Source organism: Camelus bactrianus, chromosome 8 (assembly GCF_048773025.1).
Source record: "Camelus bactrianus isolate YW-2024 breed Bactrian camel chromosome 8, ASM4877302v1, whole genome shotgun sequence".
NCBI lineage: Eukaryota > Metazoa > Chordata > Mammalia > Artiodactyla > Camelidae > Camelus > Camelus bactrianus.
Window position 1 is genome coordinate 52939071 of NC_133546.1, and position 22576 is coordinate 52961646.

The following is a 22576-nucleotide window of genomic DNA, read 5'->3' on the forward strand; positions in this document are numbered from 1 at the left end:
TACTGAGCCAGATCAACATAGGCTGGAACAGAAGGAAAACACAAAAACAGATTTTAAAAGCAAAAGGGTCTAACCCCAGAAGATAAGTTCTGGTTGCTTTAGCCTAAAGCCTTCATTAACTGATGGGGATAGCAAATTCACACGCCAATGCGCAGACTGACCACTTGGCCTTTAGATTGAAAAATAAGTGTGGCAAATACTGAGAAACAAGTCTTTTTCCTTTTCTTGTTTTCCATGTTGTATTATTTGACCTTTATCATGCTTTCTATATCATTCTCTTGTTCTTACACTTGTAAGAGAAAATGAGAGAAAGTCAGGGAAGAGGGGGCAGTAAAGAAACATTTCATAATTTACTTAAGATGTAAGTAGAGGCACTGCATTAAAATATCGATGATAAATGCACTGTGTATCTATTTATGTTCATTTCATATGGGCTTGATTGTCCAGGAGTAATAATCTTGTTTCTGTTTTCACTTTTTTAAAGTAAAATTTATGGTTAAATTAAATGAGTACCCAAATCTCATGCTAGAGCGCATATCTATGAGATCACATGGAATCTCACATAAAGCTCCATTTTCAATTTTATATATTCTAAACTGAAACTCAGAAAGATAATGAACCATGTCTAGTTTCAAGACATAAGGAGTACAGACTTTGGGACTTCCATCCAACCAGTGTGAGTCTGAAGTCTGAGCTCTTTGCATGACATTGGGCAGTGCTCTAGACAGGAGGGGTCGTGCCAAGGAAGAGCCCACCTGCTCTTCCTGCCGCAGTCTGGGTACCTGAATCGGCCGTTCAGATACATTAAAACAAGGTCTTGTTAAATGGCTGTAATTGTTTTAAGTCTTTAGAACCATTTGTCTCAGTTAATTTGACTCAGTGCTTCTCCAGTATTTGAAGAGTCAAAAATGTTTTGCTTAATGATGGAATTAAATTATAAAGAGATAGGTCAGTGGGGATAAAAAAAAATTAAAGCACTTGAGATTTGAACAAAAAGTGAGTAAAATGTCTTACTCCTGTTTATTTCTCCAAATATTCAAAAGTGCAGTAGGAAATGTGGCACAGAGACTGACGCATAAATTAAAAATAGTCATTTGCTTTGTACATGGGGCTGTTAGCACTCCACTGAAGATGGACAGTCACCTGTCGCTTCCATTTTATTCTATAAGAAAGTGATGGACAGCGTGTGTCTGAATGCAAGCTTCTGCAGTTAACTGTGATTTCCAAATGTCACACTATGAGGGAGAATTCCTACAAACTGTTAGGCTATTAACAGTTATAACATGTATTTCAAAATTATCCTTTAATAGAAATAGAGTCAGCTATACTATTAGTCAGATGAATATCGTTGGGGTGCGTCTAGGCTAATAATAATGCCAACCTACCCCTCCAACTCCAATGCCTGTGTGCTATTCCAATCAAGGCATTTACATTAGTTGAATAAGTTAATAAAGATCAATGAATCAGATGTTGGAAAATATTAAACAATAAGTACCAGTGAGCATGTGACACAAAGTAACTTCAAAGATTCCAAAAATAAAGCAGAAGCTAAGTGTGAAAAGACTGAGTGTGTTTTCTTGTCCTGTTTTTCAGAATTGTTCACGGGAACACGTCACCTGCTCTGTAAGTTGAGAAAAGATAAACCAAACCGAGTTGCGTGAGGAAGAAACCATAGCAAAAGATAACATGAGACGAATGTAACAAAGAAATTGTAATAAGGAGAAGAGGCTCTCGGGGAGAAAAGCCTGGAGCTGTTAGTAGCTTTGGTAAGGAGAGTGCACTGAACACAGTAGGGACACAATCAATGCCGCGACCAATGGACTCGTAAATGTGGAGTATCTTGAAATTAATGATAACTTTAACATGTCTGAGGCCTTGAACTTATCTTGTAAATTGGTCTTTGGAAAGAATAAAAGAAGAAAAATATTGGGCAATCAGGAAGTAATGAAGACCTTGTAAAAATAGCTATCTACAAAAGCAGGCTAAGTGAGTCCTTGGAAAGTCGGCGTAGCTACAAATCAGCAGGTCCAGATGATACACCTTCTATCCGCGGGATGAAGGAAACTGGCAGGCATGCTAACTGCATCATTTACAGTTATTCTGGAAAAACTGTGGGGATCTAGGGAGCTACAAGAGATGAAAGGGAAAGAAAATACAATGCTCTACTTGCATTTACAAAAGAGATGGAAACGTCCCCCAGAAAACGCAACAATAATTAAAGTTATAAAAGGGGGATGTTCTAATGGCCTCCATAAAGATGACATTTCGAGACTATATTCACATCCAGATGGAAGCATTTTTAAGGTTAAAATACAAAAGGAACTTGAATACAAAAGGATTTGAACTTGAGTAATATTTCACAATAAAGTGTTTTGTTTGTTTGTTTATAATTATTTGAGCCAAACATTTTTCTGAAGTGAACTCTGACTACTTAAGCAAAAAAAAATTAAACAGTTGGAAGATGATAAATAGTAATTATAAGTATGGAGTTAGCATTTCAAAAATACTAAGAAAATATGACAGTCTTTGATGTCATTTTTATGTGGATAAAATTATTGTGTTTTCACTGGAAAAATGTTAATAGAATGCCTTTTCTGTACCAAAAACTGTGCTATATGCTGGGGCCATAAATATGAGCAGGGCAGGCTTCCTGACCAATTACAGAGAAGTGTTTACTTAGCACGGGGTGTCTACAGAGTAAGAATTTAATACTGCTGACTATTATTATTACTATTGGTTTTAGTTCTCAGAAAAGATTTTTACTTCATGGAGAAGTTCTACTAATTTTCCTATTTGACCTGATCATCATCTTAATTACTAGATCCTGACAGACAGATCAAAGGGGGCATCCTGTGAAATTTTAAGTGGGTGAGGGTGGGTTGGGGCAATGACCTTACCCATCCTCCTCCCTCCAGGACTGGTGACTCATGGCTTCGCTCAGCTCTGTGACCTCTTTTCACATTACAGTTATAGAATCAGGATAAATCTGACACTTGGTGTACATATGGAACGTTTAACTGTTCTCCTGGATTCCTACAGGGACTGGGAGCTCTAGCATCAGTTTCTCCTGCTATAGGACTTGTTCTGTACTTTGGACTGTTTGCTCTATGAATTTCTATTTCAGAAGTACACTTGGCAGTGAATGACATTTCTTCTCAGTTGTTTAATGTCCTTCCTTTTTTTTTGTGCAACGGTGTCAACAGAAGGTATCACGGACCTTGACATCTTATAGTAAGTGCCATCACTGACAGAGTGTATAACACACATTTCATTTTTTGCATGTGTCTTCTTTATATCTTATTAAAATGAGATTTAATATTTTAAAATTGCATATTTGGGGAGCAAAGGTATCCCTCATTTAGAGTATGACAATTTACGCTTTGAAATGAATAATATTTTAAGATCATTTAAAGCAGATTATATTAAATAATCAGTGAGTTTTTATGAAATATATATTTTAAGTAACTTAAGCTTAAGTAACCCTCTCAAAGTCATAAATCTAATTACAGTAATAATAAAAGCTGAGGTTTATTGAGTATATATTATGTACTAGGCACTGGCTTCCAAGCACTTTTTACGTATTAACTGTTTAAAACTCACAACAGTCCTCTGAAGTGGGTACTGTTATTATCCTCATTTTGCAGATGGGAGAAACGAGACCCAAGAAAGGTTAAGAAATAGAGAGCTACGAGGCTGAGAAGCCCCATGGGCCCGAGTCCCTTCTACCCCATATGCCAAGCTGTCCTGGCCATGTTAGTCTCTGTTCTCCAGGCTCCAGAGACAGTCCCACCTTTGAGAATGGCCAGTGTTAGACCATAGTTCCTTCTTACTGGCCCTGGTTCTCTGGAATTAACCTTTCAATGACTGGGCCCTCTTTGGAGTTCCAGCAGCAAGTTTTTTTCCATTTTCATTAAAAGCTGAAATACAAATCTAAATTAATCTTAACCCCCTGTTAATTGTTCTTTCACTGATTCTTTATATTGCCAGAAAATCCATCCTTCTACAGCAACATTCTGATCATTTCACTGATATGACCCCCAAAACTTAAATGGCTCTTTATTGCTAAGTTCACAATTTTTAGACGATCATTTCAGAGACTGTAATATCTGGCTCAGGCTTTTCATGACCTTGTCTTGCACTGCATTCTGGCGAAGAATACAAAATTTTGTGTCATGCTGTTTGGCTATGAATCCAAGTTCTATCATTTGCTAGCCGTGTGACTAGGCAATCACGCTGCCTTCCTGGATTCCAGTTTTTTCTTCTGTAACACAACACTAGTCAGCAGGAACTGGGCATTCACGTTGTGCCAAGCGTTGCTCATGATCATATTTAATCCTCACAACAGCCCTGTGAATTACCTTCCCTATTTTGCCTAATAGGAACCGATATCTGGAGTAGTTTTGTTGAATGGCCAATGGCGCACATTTAGTTAAGGCAGAGACTCAAGATTTGAGCTTAAGTTCTTTGACTTGGGAACCTGAACTTTGACTCATTCTTATTTATTGATTTCCATGACATGGTACCAAAATACCGCTGGAATACAGGCTCCTGGAGCACAGGACCCCTTGTCTTCCTCGCTGTTCAGTCACTATGGGGTGTCTGAATGCATGCATGTGCAGTGCAAATTTCCGAAGAGATTCTCTAATGAAAATACTTTGAAAAGACCTGATTTATACCCACCATTTGGGAAATAATCAAGCACTCTTTATATCGACTGTGTGCCTTAAAGAGAGAGGAGTTGTGCCTGGCACTTAGCTGAGGTCCAATAAATGCTTGTTGATTAAGTCACTGAATAATAAATTCAGATCAGGTCATTTACAAAAGTATTGCTCACAGACAGATACTGTCTGAGAACCAACCTTTGTAAAAGATCCTGGAGCTGTAGTTCGCAGCTTAGTTCAGAATGACCTACATTTAACACACTGTTGTTCTTCCTCCCGTGTATCAGGAGACAAGAAAAAAGCAGAAGGCAGCAGCCTCTGTTCTACACTCCATCATCACACTGGTTGCTTCTTGTTCCCTAATTCTGTCTGGGCTGCCAGGGAGCTCAGAGCTAAACATGGTGCACAATGGCAGAGCCCAACTGTTACTTGCTGTTTCTGGTGTAACGATGTTCTTTCCTGCATTGCCTGACTCTCATGCATTTATCTTTATTTTAATGGTTTTCTTATATCTATATTTTTCATGCTAAAACCATCAAATTGTTTTAAAAGTATGCAAGTTTATACATAAGAGGCAAATAGATTACAAAATGCTTGCTAATACTTGCTTTATTAAGGTTGAATTCTCAGACTTCTGGCTCAGTTGGCTGAGGACTATAGTAGCTAGCTGGTGTCTTTGTCCTTATTTAAAGTGTCCTTGCATGGACGTGTCTGTCTAAATGTGCTGTACTTCCAAGGTTCTTATACAACTATTGCAACCCAAGTAAGAGAGCTTGCCAGAGAATTCCTGCCTCGTTCTGCACAAGTTTTTATCACTGCTCAAATACTCCCACTCACATGAGAGATACTTTATCCCATTTGAAACCTTTAATATCCAAACCACAAGCCACTAGGGATGGTTCATTTTGAAACAACCCCCTTGCCACTGAAGAATACAAGGTTACCTTTATTCACAGAAAATAAATTATTTTGATCTAAAATCTACAGAAAGACACTACATTGTATCTGGATAAGACAAAACATATATTTTCCAAGTCAGCTATTTCTGCTTGATTTTTCACAGCATTTAACTTCTTTGTGCCTCAGTTTCCTAATCTTCAAAGTGACCTAATCATGGCGTCTTTATAGGGAGCCAGGGAGGATTCATTTGAAATAACAGATGTGAAACGTGAGAGTTTTCACATTTTCTCCTCTTGCTCTTGGCCGCAGTGCTCTAAGTGACCGCTTGCGCCGTATTCTGCTGATGGAGGGCATGAATCATCTGACACATTCTCTCTGAGTGAGAGAGTGAGAGACAAAAACTAGGGGTGGAGAAAAAACAGAAAGAAGAGAATCTTATCTTTCATATTTAAGGGATAATACCGTTGATTTTATTGCCCCTAGGGGGATAACAAAGAGCCATGGGTACAGTTTAGAGGCAGATTTCAACCCCATCGAAGTAGGGAAATTCTAATTATAGCTTCCCTACCATTAATGGGCTGGCTTTAAAAGTAATGACCTTCTTTTCATAGGACTTATTCAGGAGGATACTCGTCTTCTAGGACTGTTGGAGGAGGGTCTTCTGAGTTGAGTGGGAGTTTAGACAACATGCCTTCTAACGGGTCTCAGAGCGCAGCGGATGAGCATGAGGACAACCTGACCGCGACGTCTTTCTGGGTTTCATGGCTCTGTGTGTGTCTTTTAGAAACTACATCCTTGGTTGAAAAGGCCAATGTTCCTAGAGAAAAGAGGACCATTCTTCAGTCAAGGGCATGTCTGAAGTTCAAGATTTTAAAGATTTATTCATGTATTAAACCTTCATTGGATTCCAGGCATAGTCCTAGCTGTGAAAGGGGGATAAAAAATGGTATTTCCTCATCTGAATGTTATTTGTTATTTTATTCATTCCTTCATTCATCACTTCATTCATATATTTATCTTTCTTATCTCAAATTATAACTTTTTACTGAACGTTCTACTAAGTTTATGGCATTGTTCTAGGCTCTGGGGATATGCAGATGTAGACACTGCCTTCGCAGATTTTACATTTAAGTGGGAGAGTCAGACAATAACATTTTACAAATTAACAGAATAATTTTATGTAACTCTTTGGTTTGTCTTCTTGTTTTAGAAAACCAAAATAAAAAGTGCATAATGTCAATTTGAATTCCCTTCAAAAAGCAGAGGGCAAATTCCCTTCTAGACCAAGTCTCTGTTGAGGCTGGAGACCATAGCTGCACCCTTGTCTTCCTCTCCTGACTCTCAAAAAATGTGGCATTTGTTAGATCATTATCTTCAGAACGTCTTTCTTGGTGGGATCTAAGCTATGACAGTTTTATCTGAAAAATTTTCTGTGCTCCATACAGTGTACGTTCAGGTGGGTAAAATTATCTGGCATAGTTCACCTCCATTCAGGTAGACGCATTCCATTCTTCCATTTTACTTTATGAGTATTTATAAAATTGCTATCATTGGCAAGGCCTAGACATTCATGGTAATGAGAGTTTAGGATTTCAAAGTTTGAGGGTGACAAGTAATTACTGCATGGGGTCAGTTAGCTATCTCCACTGTTTCACCTCTCGAGTACGTTTCTTGTCCATACTTGTATGTGCGTCAGAGAATGAACAAAGAAGAAAGAAAATGGGGCCACACTCATAATTAGACCTTATAATTACTGAGTGCTGACCACATGCCGGGCCCCATGGGATGTGCTTTGTGCACGTTATCTTAGGTAATCCTCATAAAAACCCCTTGAAGGCAGTGTGATTATCTCCATTTACACTTGGAGGAGTCAAGTCCCCATGTCATGTTGCGTGTCCCAGCTCATCCAGTCAGGGAGCGCAGAGCTGGGCTGGATGCACACAGCCTGCCCACCCTAGGCAGGACTTCCCCCACCTCTTTCCTGCTCCAGCTTTAGGGTGAAAAGCAATGTAGACTTAGAGGGTGACTTTGTGTACTGTGGCTACAGAGAGCTCTCTGCCCTAGAATTGTGTCACTGCAGGTGGCTTTAGCTGTGTGTACAGCCACACAACTGTGACAGAGAAGTCATTTTTCAAAGAAGTAATGTTGCAAGGTTTTCTTAAAAAGGTTTTCTCTAATGAATATGCTTTTTTGTCTCACTAGGCTGTCAATTTCCTTCTGATTTTTCTCTCTATGTTTACCTTAAAGAATAAATTCTTTCATCTCCCCTGAATTGGCTTAGTAATTTAGAGGAAAAGCTGGCTGATGAGTCATATCTATATAGAAGAATGAAACTTCTCTTAATTTAAGGAAAACTATTTTAAAGTAACTATCTGCTCAAAATATATATTTATATATGTATTTTAGTTCTGAGAGGTTATTTGAAGAGAATTTTCGATATAAATATAGAGTATAAGGTATTTTTAATCTTTGAAGAGAGGCTATCACTGTCTGAATGATTTTATGTTAGTAATGAAAACCCAAGAAAATCAAGGCTAGCAATTTATATATAGCAATATAATTGGGAAAATAAAAGTAAGAAAGAGAGAAGATAGAAGGAGAAGAGAAAGAACAGCTAAGTCCTCAATAAGAAAGATTCTGGAGTCAGACCATCAATGGACATTTCCATCTATAGTTGTCACCCTTACCCCGTTACAAATTCCTGTTCAAAAATGTACCTGAAGGCTTTCCCTGACCACAGTATTTAAAGTAGCATCTCATCTTCTATCCCTTTACACTGTAATTTTTTTTCTAGCAATTATCAATTGCTATTTTAAAATATTTAAATATCTTCTTGTTTGTTTGTTGTCACATTTCCCCATTAGGATATCAGCTGTGCAATAGGGACTATATGTTATTCAAAACTCTACCCACAACACTTAAAAATGGACCTGGCATAAGGTATAGACACTCAACATATTTTTAATAAGTGATTGAATGACTGACTGAATGAATGTACATCAATGTATTGTAACATAAACATGTTTATTCAAGTACTGGTCATTTTTTATCTTATATCTACTCAGCCAATAAACCAAGGTAACTTAAGTTGCACTCAAAGTTGTTGTAAACACACATGTACATTCATATAAAAATCTCTGTTCCTTTTCAGTAGTAACCTGACTGCCAGATTGTTTTATGCAACAGCTTAGATATTATAAGTATACAGAAGAAGGTGCAGATGATGCAGTAGCACTGGTAAATATGAATGGTATGACTACAGTTTAAAATCAATAAAATTGGGAGCATAAGAACTGATAAGATGAAAAGAAAAGGTCTGAAGGGACTTGGCCATCTTAGTATCAATGGCTTGCTGCAGTCTTTTTGACAGCAGGTTTCATATTTTGAGGGGGTGGTGTCCAGGTTATAATTACAAAGAGATGAAACTATAGTCATTGTTTTTTTCATGAAACTTCAGACTTGCTCTTCTACTATGCATCATATTCTTACTGCTGTAACTTCTATGCTGTGTGAGTCAAAAACCAAAGATGGCTAATGTATTGTCTGATACAAACACAAGGGCACGTCTACTTTCAGTCTGTGGTCACATGAAATGTATTATAACCATTCTTTGGTCTATACTCTTCCCAGTTACTCCCAAATGCATTAGTTACATTGATGTGAATCCCCTGATTCATAATGTTTTGGGCCCTAATTATTGTCCTCATTATTTCAGTGCAACCATGCAAATTAGTACAAGCTATAAACTTGAGGTTTAAAAGAAACAAGGTCAAGCCAAGAAGACCAGTGCATAAGCAAAAGATTTTAACAAGAAATGGAAACATGGCTCCTTGTGCTGATGGTCCTTAGATATTCTTGCTAATTAGCCTTGGGTCTATCATTCTGATGGGAAGCAGGAATTGGAGAGAACGGAGTTTTGCAGGTTCTCTGCATGCTCCCGTGTCCATCGAAACAAGCCATGAAGAAGATCATTGAAATGCATAGTCCAAATGCAGTAATTATAAATGAACAATGTGCCAAAGAGGAGGAAGGGGACACAGCTACAGAGTGCCTGGAGAAAGACTAGCTCGGTCCTCAGTGCATCACAGTTCCAGGTTCCCAGCACACCATCACTGTGAAACACTCGTGTTCTACAGCAAGTGATGCAGAGGAAAGAGACCTGGGTTAAGGCCAGCAGACCTAGAGTGGATTGCCTACTCCCTGCTTCTAAGTCATGGGGCTTCAGGCAGGGCAAACTTGACTGTACATCTGGACTGTAAGGTCTACTTCAGAAGGAGGTGGTAAGGCTTACATGGGGTAAAATGTGGAAATGCTCTGCATGGAATTTAACAGTAGCTGATCTGCATAAATGTCAGCTGCTTCTAAAGGTACCTCCGAGTAATGGGTGTATCTGAGGTGCAAACACCAAGTAGTCAGACTATTCTTTATGGCTTCTGCAAATCAGATTTCTAGCTGTAGTTCACACATATGTGTAAATGTGTGCATCATTTTGGTACTTATACCCCAAGAGTAAGAGAAGTATTTTCTTTAATAGAGACTATAAATAACAACTGCAGTGTAAGGGTTTTGAAAGCTAGGATTAAGGTGTATCCTTTCCACACCACCTAGCAGGAAGTTAGATGTTTAATGATTGTCTACTGAATTGGATTTAATCAACAGAGGAAGAAACATGAGAAATTTCTGGTGAACATTTCTATGAATTTTTCTGGATGCTTTCCAAATCCTTAGAGTAACAATCACATAGGCTATGTTATCTTACAATAATAAACAACCCCCAAATCTTGGTAATTTATCAAAAGGTTTTCTTTCATGTTTATGTTCAATGTCTGTTATGGGCCAGCTGCAACTCTGTTACTCTTTGTTCTGGGACCCAAGCTGTTGAAATGCCCCTTTTCTTAAATTTTGCCAGATTTGTAGTAGAGGGACAGGGTGTGGTAGAAATATAGACTGTTCTTCAAAACTTCAGTTTTGATGTGTCATATGTCATTCAGCACATTTCATTGGTCAAAGGAAATCATGTGACCACTCCTGATGTAAAAGCCTTTTGCTAGGAGGGGCAATGCCAGGTCTATGGTTCAATCTAAAGTCATAGGGAAGTAAAATCCCCTCCCCTGCCCCATCGCCAGGGGACAGCAGCCAGTACTTTGAACAATAATAGCATATACTATAGTTTTAAAAAACACAACCAAAAAATCCAATCTGAAAAGAAAAGGAAATTAAAGTAAAAAAATAAATAAATAAAAAATAAAAGAATTCTTATACTACTTGCCTGAACCGTATGTTCAAACTAAATTAACATCAAAATAGTACATTTTATACTTTCATACTTGTGACAATTTTCTGTGACCCCAAGGCTTATTTTTATTATTAACGCAATGGCTACTATCTTCTTATGTTATTCTTTAACCTTTCCTCACTTTACTGAAAGTCTTGTTCTGCATAGCTGAACGAAGAAAACCCACTTTATAAGAGGATCAGCATGTCATCTGGGTACTCAAGAGAACGGATGGACAATTCTCCTCGAATATCACACTCCTGAGCAGTGTCTACCACAGATGTGGACTTGAAATCCCTCAGCTCAACCCAGTATCTCCTTTTTGTCAACTAGGCCAGAACTGAGTAGTTTAAATTGAATTGATGGTAGCAAGTAAACTATTTTTGTATCACGAAAAGTAAGCAAGTTATCTTATTTTTTATTAATGTCTATCTTAAGAAGCATGTCCTATAGCCTGCCTAGAATTATCTTTGATTTCTCTGCGGGCTTTTAACCTTTCACCTCTTCACTACACTCCAGGAACCAGGTAATAATATCATTTATTTGGGTTTCTTAGTAAAGCATTCTGAAATTGGCTCACTCCTCCCCTCCCCAGCTCCATCGCTCTGTTGTTGTTTATTCAGACCTTACAGGAATGTGACCACAGTCAGGTTCTCCAAATAAGGTGTGATTGCCTTCCTCAGAAGATTACTGCACCCTCTAATTATTTTTTCTGACATTTTCACCAATAAATAATCACACCTTTTCAAACAACACAACATAGAGTTTGAACCCTGAGCCTGGAGGTTAGGAAACCTTTCATTTATCTCTGTCCACATGATCTGAGTTATTGGTTATTTGTTTTTCAACAAAAACCCATGATAGAAAAATTATATTCCAGGGTAGTCTAATGAATTTTGCTTAATCTTGGCATACATTTGATTTGCTAAATTCCACACTCACAGCATTCCACCCACCCACTCCATTGATAGAAGCTGCAGATTTTCCTGAAAAGCTATTGTAGTTCAATATGGCTGTCTTCTTTGACATTTACATGCATCTCAACTTTATTTATTTTTCTGCATACTACCTAGCTGCCTGGCTGCAGAAATGAAGATCGCACATTCAGCAATTTATGCAGTCCCAGCCACAAGACTATTTTACTGTCTGTTGAATAATTAGCAATGTGCGTGAAGATAGAATATACAGTAACTTGCCTGACTTTGGGCAAAAAAAGATTAGAATGACAAATAGTCAGACTCTAGGGTCAAATGCTTTGCCAGTAGTTGCATATGTTTATGCCAAAATACATAAAGAAATGTCACTTCAGCACATGAGTGATGACAAACACTCCGAGTGGGGCTGCAGTTCATCAATCACTTCAAATGTGCAGATTGGGTTTACCTGTATAAACAAAAGCAATAAAACGACTCAAAGCCTCACCTTAAACAATTCAAGCATGACATAAACACTGTTACTGCACAGTCAAGCCCCATTTTACTTGAGAAGCAGTCAGGAAGGGCCCGACAAACTATGATTTATTAAGATTAATAAAGCACATCTTTAATAAAAAAAACAGTTCTCTTAATATTTTGCATAAATATGGGAATCTCAGTCCGCATCATAGCACCTCAGAAAGCACGTGCGGCAGGGAGTATGATTAATGAACCTTAAAACTGTGGATTCACAGTCATTCTCTACCAAGTTCAGATTCAGGGTGTGGAGCATGGAGAGAGCTTGAAGCCAGAAGCCGCAACAGGTAGGTTGCTCTGGGCTCGATTTTAACGATTCCTTAAAAAGAAGGTGACTTCATCAAACTATGACACGTTTCCAAACCATTCTTTTCTCCCTAGGATGCTTTTGAAACATGGATCTTTTAAACTTCTGCTAATGTTTTGGAGAATGAATACTATATTTTTGTACCTCTGCTGTAAAAAGAAGGCCAAAAACTTCAAGGCCATAGATCATAGAGCAGAAATGAAGTCAGAAGTTCATTCAAGGTTACATACCATTTCTCTTCTTTGAGAAGGTGCACTGTCAGCTTGAGAGATTATAACCTATGTTCTTGTTTTCCTCTTCCACCTGAGTGCCGTGTCTGACACTAATTCTGTCACTGGCTCCTTAGAAGATGTAAAGCAGATGTGTAAGGCAGTGATGCCACTGTTCTATAATTAAAGAGAATTCTGCTCAGAGGAGGCAACACAACCTACTCATGATCACTGAAGGCTCTTTTTTTTTTTTAACATTTTTTTTATTGAGTTATAGTCACTTTACAATGTTGTGTCAAATTCCAGTGTAGAGCACAATTTTTCAGTTATTCATGAACATACATACATTCATTGTCACGTTCTCTTTCGCTGTGAGCTACCACAAGATCTTGTACATATTTCCCTGTGCTACACAGTACAATCTTGTTTATCTATTCTACATTTTGAAATCCCAGTCTGAAGGCTCTTCTAGGTCTGCACATAGAGAAGTTAAATGTTTTGATTCCTGAAATGAGGGACTCTACTTAGTTAACTGCACACTCTCAAATTTGAACTCAAATTTAACAAAAAGTGAGCAGGCTTCTCTCTTCTTAATTTCATTGAACTTTTTAAGATGTCACTGAATGTCTAGGGGGAAAGCTCCCTGTTCGCGGTATAATTAAAAGATCAGATGCTTTGGACAACTTTTTCTTCTCATTTGGCCAATTTTAGAGATTCTGAGGGGTTAAAGAATTCAGAGAAGATTTACCCCAATATCTGAAGTGAACCAAATCCCTTACAGGAAGTCATTTTGTGATCTTGCCTCCCAAGAGGTAGAAACAAACTCAGTGGACTTTGAGATACTTCTTTTAAGGTGCAGGAAACAAGGCTGACCTGATGATAACATCCAAACTGAAAGTTGATTGAAAAAATTTTTCAAATACCGCAAAATATTAGATGAAATAAGAAAATACATCCTTAGGGATGACAATAGGAATGCTCTAAAATGGCTACAGAATGATTGGCCTGTTTAATGGGACATTTGTATTGTTAAATATCCCAGGTGATTCACATTCCTTGGAAAGAGCGATGCATTAAGAAATGAGGGGCTGGGGCATAACCTTGGTTCTGCCACAAATTCAATGACCAATTGAACATTTGCTGAGCAGAGAAAAACTGAAAGCTCTGAGAAATTCAAAGATGAAGCAGAACCCTGTCTCCAAAAACGCACAGTCCAGTGGCGGGGAAAATAACTATTCCCCTCAAAAACTAAAGTTGGAATTTCCATTTAGAAAAAGAAGAACCTTGGTTCATGGTAGTTTTGTGTAAACTTTGGCTTCCTCACTGTCCATACCCAATTACTGTGAAACTCATTCAAGTTGAACTTAAATTGCTCATTTTCAGCCTCTTTTTTTCCCCAATGTCATTAGATTTTAATTTAGTTCTTTCCCCAAAACCTATTTGCATCAGATTAAAAGGGAGAATGAAATTTTTCTTGACACGTCTAAGAAGGCAGTTTGAGCTGATAGCTGATATGCACACACACATATGTATATATGTATATAATATATTTTTAAATTAAAAATGGTTTGTAGTAGATATTGATAATGTAGTAACCTCTGTCTTGGTCTGGGTTTCCCTATAAAGCACAGCCTTTTATTTGGGACCAGATAATTCTCTTGTAGGTGTTGTTGCATGTATTGTAGGATACTAAGCAACATCTCCGGACTCTACTCTTGAGTTGTGAAAACCAAAAATATCTCTTGACATCGCCAAACATCCTCAAGAAGGGGGAGGGAGCCAAATCACCCATGGCTGAGAACCCCTGGCATGATGTAACACTCAGGAGGAAGAAAAGTCAACCCATGAGTGGTATTAAACTAGTCACTATTGAGGCATCTGGGGCTCTGTTTTGCTGGGGACCCTCAGAAGTGCATAAGATGGGCTCTGATTTGTTCAACTCTAGGATGGAAGAAGGCTGTAGGTATCCACTGTGTCGCATCTGTCATGTGGTCAAGGGTCACTCCATGGGGAGTGCCTCCTGGAACTCTTTAGTGCTTGTATCAGAATGGCTTGGTTGGTTCACACAGGCATCTCACAAGTCATCAAAGAAATCTTGGGTCAAAAAATAAAGAGGTGCTGAGATCGGGTGTTTCTGGTTACACTTGTGTGAGATTGGTGGACACAGCCATGGCTGGAGTAGAAAGCATATAGGGAGTATATGACATTACATCATTCAATTTTCAAATGATCTAAAGAACATCAAATGTAGCCCAAAGATACATTAAGCTGTTATTCAAGACTCTGGAACTCTTGGGGGGGTATAGTTACAGGAGCTCAGGAAAATAAAACACTTTGGACTACAATTAAATGCTCTGGTGGTTATTTTCCCTCTCTGCATGTATTTAGAGATTTGTAAGGTACATAAGAGGTGAATATGTGTAACTGAGACGTTTTCTCTGTAGAAAACAACAGCAACAATTAGATGGGCCAAGGAGACATAGAAAGTACTCACGGGGTACAATGTGCCAAAAATAGAGACACTGCATTGAAATTAACATTCACCCTAGTCAATGACTTTGGATTTTGCCCTTTAATTCATACATTTAAAATGTTTAAACTATAATATCAGGTAAGAGAAACACATAGAAATTGTGTCAAATTCTTACAGAGTAGTGAAATGTGAGGTGCATAAAAATAAGACAAAAAGTATGAAATCCAATTAAAATTTCACAGGAAATTTGCAGCAAGAATATATTTAGTAAAAAAGCCTAATCACAATTTTTCGAATAAAATTTACATTTGTATTTGGATTTTATTTCTTTTTTTTTTTAAAGAAAATTAGTTTTTAAGGCTCACGTTTGACGACACTGTACGTGTTGACAATGCTGAAAGACAAGCAGTTATGCATCTATCAGTACACGTGTATGTGTGCGTTTATATACATGCTCAAAATTCTCTTCCACTTTTCATTTAGCTTATTAAAAATGAATACAAACAGGCTCTGAGCTCCAGGACCCTCTAAGAGCTTATAGCCTGTAGCAGCTTTCAAGATAACAGCTTCATCAACCAGAGGAGTTCTGACTTCTCGGTCAGACTGTTTGAAGTTTCCAAGGCTTAGGGAGAGGGTGGTCTTTTCAGAAAAAGCCAGTATTTCAAAGAAAAGACATACCTCTTTTCCCCCTCTTTAGTGCCAAGATTTGAAAATGCTCTGAAGAGGGGGAAAAAAATCTTCCCTTTAAAATGCAGTATTTCTCTGAAGAGACCCATTCCTCTGCTTGGCAGACTCGGCACGTGCTCTCTGCCAAGTGCTCTGTGTCGGGAAGCCCTGGGCCACACCTTGAACCAGCCCTCTGCATCCGGTTCTTCTCAGAGGAACAACTTAAAACCTATTATCATGACAGAAGGCCTTGCTGCATGAAGTTTATCTTCCCAACATACAGATTAGGTGGAAATGATATCCGTTTATTGGTTAAGGTAGATTATTTAGTCTTTTTTTTAACTGAAGTCTAGTCAGTCACAATGTGTCAATTTCTGGTGTACAGCATAATATCCCAGTCATGCATGTACATACATCTATCCATTTTTATTTATTCTTAAATTCCCATAAACTACTTCTTCAATCTCTATTAGGCAATTCTTACTTAAAGGGTAGATGTAGTTTGGTAAAACCATATTATATTGTAATATAGTATTTATCTTTCCAAATCTCCAAAGCAGCTACTAAAGACAGTTATCTTAAAGATATGCACCTTGAGAACTAATTTAAAAACAAAGACATTCAAATACAAATGTAAGCCTGGTGTCTGAAACCTTGCCTGACCTTGGCCAAGTGACTTTAACCTCTTGGAGTTGGATTTTCTCATCTGCCAGATGAAGCCATATCACAGGATTGCTGTGAAAGTTAAATGATGTAATGTCTAAAAAGTATCTGACATGGAGAAGGCATCGACCTGTGTTAGTATCTTTCTCCATCATTCAGTTATGAAATAATCACTTTAATATGGCATCTCAAGCCTCATTTTCTTTATTTGTGAAACAGCAAAGAGTACCTCCCTTAGAATGTTGTGGAAAGAGTAAATAAAGGAATTGAGGTAAGGTGCTTGGCACAGCACTGGCTGGATGATAACTGCTCCATGCACCTTAGGTAAACAAATGGTATTAGTAAGAGTAGTTACAGAACAATTTTGTTATCACCATTAACAAATCTAAGGATCATCTAAAACATGCATGGCATTGTGTTAGGTGCCAGGGGAAGAGTGTTGGAAAGCACTGGCTCTTAAGGAGCATATGCATTTGGAAGATAAATACAATGACAAATCAGCATCTCATTAACAAATGACTAATACAGACTTTAGGAGACATAGGAGAAAGGAAGGAGAAATCACTGTTAGAGTATTTGGAGGAAAGAGACATTTCAGTTGAGAAGAAATGACAAATGACAGAAATGCACAATATGATTTTGGGAAATAAAGGGTCAACCAGTTTGTCTAGAGCAAGAGCTCACGTAAGGGACTCAGGACTGTCAAGACTGGGAGAATAGGAAGGGATTCAATCATGAGAAGCCTTGGGGCCAGGCTTAGAAGTTTTACTTCTTTTTTCAGGAAGAGAATGTCAGTTTAAGGGGTTAGAACTGAAGATTAGCATGTACAGCAAACATTTAGAAAGACTGAATACAATATATTTCATTCTTTTCTTAAAATTTCTTGCCCAATTAAAAACTTATCAGCAATAAATACGTGAGCTGGTAAATACAGCTTATTTATAATTCCAAGTAGATCTCTGAAGATTTAATTTCAAATACGAGAAAAATTGGCTTTCCTAAAAAATCTTGCAAAGCAAGCACCTGGGGGGAAACCAATCTTTTCACTCTGGCTCAAGTGGGGACACAATTTTCCCTTCCTGTCTCTCTCTCTCTCTCTCTTTTTTTTTTTCTCTCTACTTCTGTCTCTGCCTCAGAGAGAAAAAAAAGAGGCAACTATTCAAGAAGGGTCCCCTTGTGAGTCCTGTATAAGAATAACCAATAAACTTCTGTAATAGATTATAGAGTTTTGACAAAATTAACACAGCACTCTAGGAGAAAAAGAAGGAGGAGATGGACAAGGAAAATAAGGGGAAAGAAACAGAGCCAGGTGGTAAACACCACACCTATTTGGAACAAAACCAAGGAGCAAACATTTACAGTATAAAAATAAATGAAAACCAGCTCCATTTGTGTGAGATTAAAGCTGGGAAAATTTAAGACAATATAGAATCAAATCAGATGAAGTCTAAATTTCTTCCTTTCCTGGTGCTGTCCAGTGTACCTTGGACTCAGGTGACAGGGACAATCACCAATGGTGTGCTCAGCCAGTGAACACATTTTATCAGGCCCCTTCCATACTCCCTTCAGTGGGCAATGGTGGCATTGGACCTCTTTTAAATTATCTGAGCTCAGCATTCAGTCATAGATTAAAAAATGGAAAGATAGATGTCTTAGCTTGGTTGCCATAACAAAAAACTGTAGACTTCGTGACTTAAACAAGGGAAATTTATTTTCTCACAATTCTGGAGGCTGGAAATCCCAAGATCAAGGTTCCAGCAGGGTTTGGCTCCTGAGGAGGGCTCTCTGCCTGGCTTGGAGATGCCACCTTCTCTATACATCCTGACATGGTAGACAGAGAGAACTCTCCAATTTTTTCCTCTTTATATAAAGAATCAGCCCTACTGGATTAGAGCTCCACACTTATGATTTCACTTAAACTTAATTATCTCTTTATAAGTCCTGTCTCCAAGTACAGTCACATTCTGGGTTAGGGCTTCAACATATGAATGGGATGTGTGCGAAAAATTCAGTCCACAGCAATGAACTATGGACTGAACATTTGGCTCCAAATTCCAGTTTGATAAATGACTACCAGTGTGTCTTTGAGTTGACCATTTAAACTTTCTGAGCCTCATATTCTTCACCTTTAAAAAGAGGTGGGATGGAGGAGTATTGGGCTAGGAAATTCTGAGGACCCTTTTAGCTTTAATGTTTTCAGAGTCCATCATTACAAGTTTTGGTATACATTAGCTTTCTAGATTCATGCAATCTATCAAACAGTCAGACTGAATACATAAAGATTAACCTGACAATTTCTAAGGAATAAAGCAAGAGGAAAGGAGAGAGACTTAGGTGAAGCCAATCGAAGTGCAACCACAAAGACTACAGTATTGCTGCCAGCACCTGGAAAGGGTGACAGCAGCAGACGGACTGGGCTGGCGGGCTTCAAGTCGAAGTGTGATTGCTCATTTAGTTAAAAAATGTCTGGATTGTTGTTGCCAAAATTCTATCCTTTTTGAAAAAACAAAACAAACCCAAATATCCTAATCAGTCTTTTTAGACAGGAACAAAACCATAATGCCATCTTCCACAACTGGGTTCTGACCCACTCTTACCATTCACCTTTGGATGCACATTCTATTGACAACCACCAATTTTTTGCTGCTGTCATTGCCAAAGTTTGGCGAAACTCAGATCACTTTCTACCCTTTGTAGTGCTTTTTAAAATAAAAACCACAAAACTAAAGAAAAACAGTTACAGTGAGCTGGTTAGAGAGACTGCGATAAAGACAGGGATAAATCATGTTCAAGGTGATTTAAAACTGGTGATCAAAAGAGTGACTTCTAGTTGATAGAGAAGCTTTGAAATTTCAGCACGGTGGGTCTAATGAAAAAAAAAATATGACAGTGACTGTCACAGCACCTTTCTGTATCACATTGAATTCTATAGTATTAGAAAGCCAAGAACATATTTAATAAAGCCACTGTTGTCTGTTCTGTTACAGCTACCAGAATTCACTCCCAGACCAAAGAACCAAGATCAACGGCAGCCCTGAGGAAGTGGGAGAGGCAAATCCTAGAGACAAAGGTGAGAAACTCAGCAGTGCGGAAGTAAGCAGCATTGGATGGATTTTTTTCCACCCAGCATCCTGACCAGTGAGTAATAATACCTTTTGCCTCTTTAAAGTAACTGTGTGTTTGCCCTGGTATGGACAGAGAACACTTGCTTTAGCTTAAAGGGGGAAAAAAAAAAGAATGTGTGCTCTAATGGAAGAATCAAATTATATCAGAAAAGGAAGCACTTTAAGCTTTATTGCTGTAGATCACTCTGCCTCCAGCTGTGAAACTGATTGATGTTTAAAACCCCTGAGGCACTGGCAGCTGTGGTGGCTGATTCAAGTAAGAAAAAAAATATGTGTGTGAGTGTGCACGTGGGTGTGAGTGAATGAGTGTGTAAGTGTGTGTAGGTGGGGTAAGAAACTACATAGGTAAAATCTATTTTCATAACTTTTATCTAAATGGTCTTTGTAAAATTATTGTAAAATAGATGAATAGAAAGATACTTAGATTAGTTATTTAATAGATACTTAGACATATAAATAGAAAAGTGTGTGTATGTATGCATTCCAATGAAGAATATACTGAAGAGTATATATAAATACATACATACACATACATAGAGAGAGGGAGGGAGGGAGGGAGGGAGGAAGATCTGTATAATCAATTATGTGAATGCTTTGCTCCCTTGCCACAAAAAATATAAAGGGTAGATGAGTAGTTAAAGGAACTAAGTGGTAAGGTTCCCGGTCTTATTTAACATACGCTAACCCAGTTTTGGACAGGGAAGACTTCAGTAAATAGTTGCAAGGTGAAATCAAATTAAATTAGAGAGACACCTAGACTAGAAGTAATGCTTTGCTCTTGATTTCCCAACACTAGGATTAGACCCAAGGAGTATTTAATGTATGAAGAAGAGCAAGGCACATCTAGGAAGGACAGAATTCCCATCAAACAATCCAAATATTTGTTAAACTTCCACTTTCCACCCTGGGTTATGGCTGGAAACACAAAGACTGGGTGTGGAAGAGCTTCTGCCCTGTGATCTAGGTAAGTGCCCAGTGAGGACATCGGCATGGGTTTATGTTTGCATAAAATGTGTCACGACTTCATCAACCTCATGAAAAACCTACAGATTTCCTCCAAGTAGCCACTCTTTTGTGCTCAATCCAAGAGACTGAAGCTATGATATGACAAAGATACTTTTTATTGAAGGAGTAATGGGGGAAAAAACGAGTTGCTGTTTATTGTGGGTATGTGGGAAATCCTGGAATGGACAAATTTTGAAGGAAATGAGATATATTTAAAACTTACAATATAAACTTTAAAAAGACAATTAAAGATATGGTAAAAGAGAAGAAAAGCTCTCAACCAGGTTAGATCAGCTGGTATGAACTAGTTAGAACTCTTATCTTTGGATGAGTTCTTGAAATCTCAACTATTCATAAGAGTATAATAGTGTTTTTAATTGGACCTCTTAGTACTCTTCAGTGAGCACTTTTCCCAGAGAAAAACCCTCCTAATCCCATTATAAACCCGCAGTGTTCCTTCCTGCTGTCTGCTGAAGGCTTTCTGCACGCAGCCTTCGAAATTTTTCAGCTTGCCTCTTTTTTTTTTTAATAATTTCATTCTTGCATGGTGAGTTAAATAGTTTAAATTGATTTCTGAGACCTATCAGCCTGGAAATTAATTTAAAAATTTATTAAGAACATTTCAAAGGAATGCCTGTGCTTATTTTTTCTCACCCACAACTTTCATATTATTTCAAGCTCCCCTCCCAGAGCTTGTAAACAGAGGCCTCAAAGACAGAAGAGAAATAAGCTGTTTTTATCGTGAAAATAATTGTAAAATTGTATCTTGGTTTCATGAACAAATACTGCTGTTACCTTCCTAGTGGCATAATTAAAATGGAGAAGACTCTGACCACTGTGCAAGATGTATCTTTAGTGATTTTGTTTTCCTGGTGAAATATTCTTTGCTGTTCTGCTGGGTTTGTTAATGCAATTCTCCTGCAGGTTCAGGTGACAGTGCCCCGTTCCCTTTCTCCTTACTCTTCAATATGAACGTTAATTCCCCATTACTTTTGGGGTTAGGCTACTGTCTGCCATGGCACGTGCCTTCCATCTCCTTCTGATATGGTAGCAGGGGAGAAATCAGACTGAGCCTCAATAAGAGTGCCCTCTTTAGAGTTTCTATATAAGAGAGGTTTGGAGTGAAAATCTAGTTGCAGGGAGAGCTACTCACCTTAAGGCTGCATTTAGAAAAGACACTGTTTTAAATGTGACCTTAGGTTATTTAGTGTGTCTCTGCAGTGGGAGGGGCTGAAGCTGCACCGGAGATTTAATTACCTGTAGAGACACTGCCACCTATCAGGTTGCACTTTTGAAACTATCCTCTTCCAAATCAGTCCTCAGAAGGGAAGGCAATTAAGCTTCCTGACATTCAGTGACCCACCGTGATGTACAGGAAATGTGGTGACACTTGGAAAATAAGTAACACAAATGTACTCATTATCGAACCTCGAACTCTATGGTACCCCATATTTTCATTCTTTCATATTCTTTTTTTCAATGGTTTCTATATACATTATTTCATCAGATCATTTGCACCTTCAACAGATATTTGACTGCCTACTTGATGTAAGGCCTTCTGCCTGCCCCTGGATATATACCAGTGGACATGACGTCAGTATATGTAAGAAGGACATGGCTCTACACAGTCAGAAGGTGCGTATTACAGCAGGGTAGACAGACATTGAATACCTAACTATAAAGTGAATAATTTAATTATAATAACTATTAATGCTTCCAAGAAGTTTGGGGGGCCTGACTTGTTTTGTCTCTGTGGACACACCAGATTTCTCTGAGGAAACAATACTTAACTGTTAAGATCTTAAAGACATGTAGGCCTTTGCTGGTTGAAAGGCTGGTGA

At 38.1% G+C, this 22576-nt stretch overlaps 1 long non-coding RNA gene across 1 annotated transcript in view; it reads right to left on the minus strand.

The window, feature by feature from the left end:
* The window catches only part of LOC105063771 (uncharacterized), an 864622-nt gene that overhangs the window by 39557 nt on the left and 802489 nt on the right, over window positions 1–22576 (minus strand). The gene's annotated exons all lie outside the window — the stretch shown is intronic.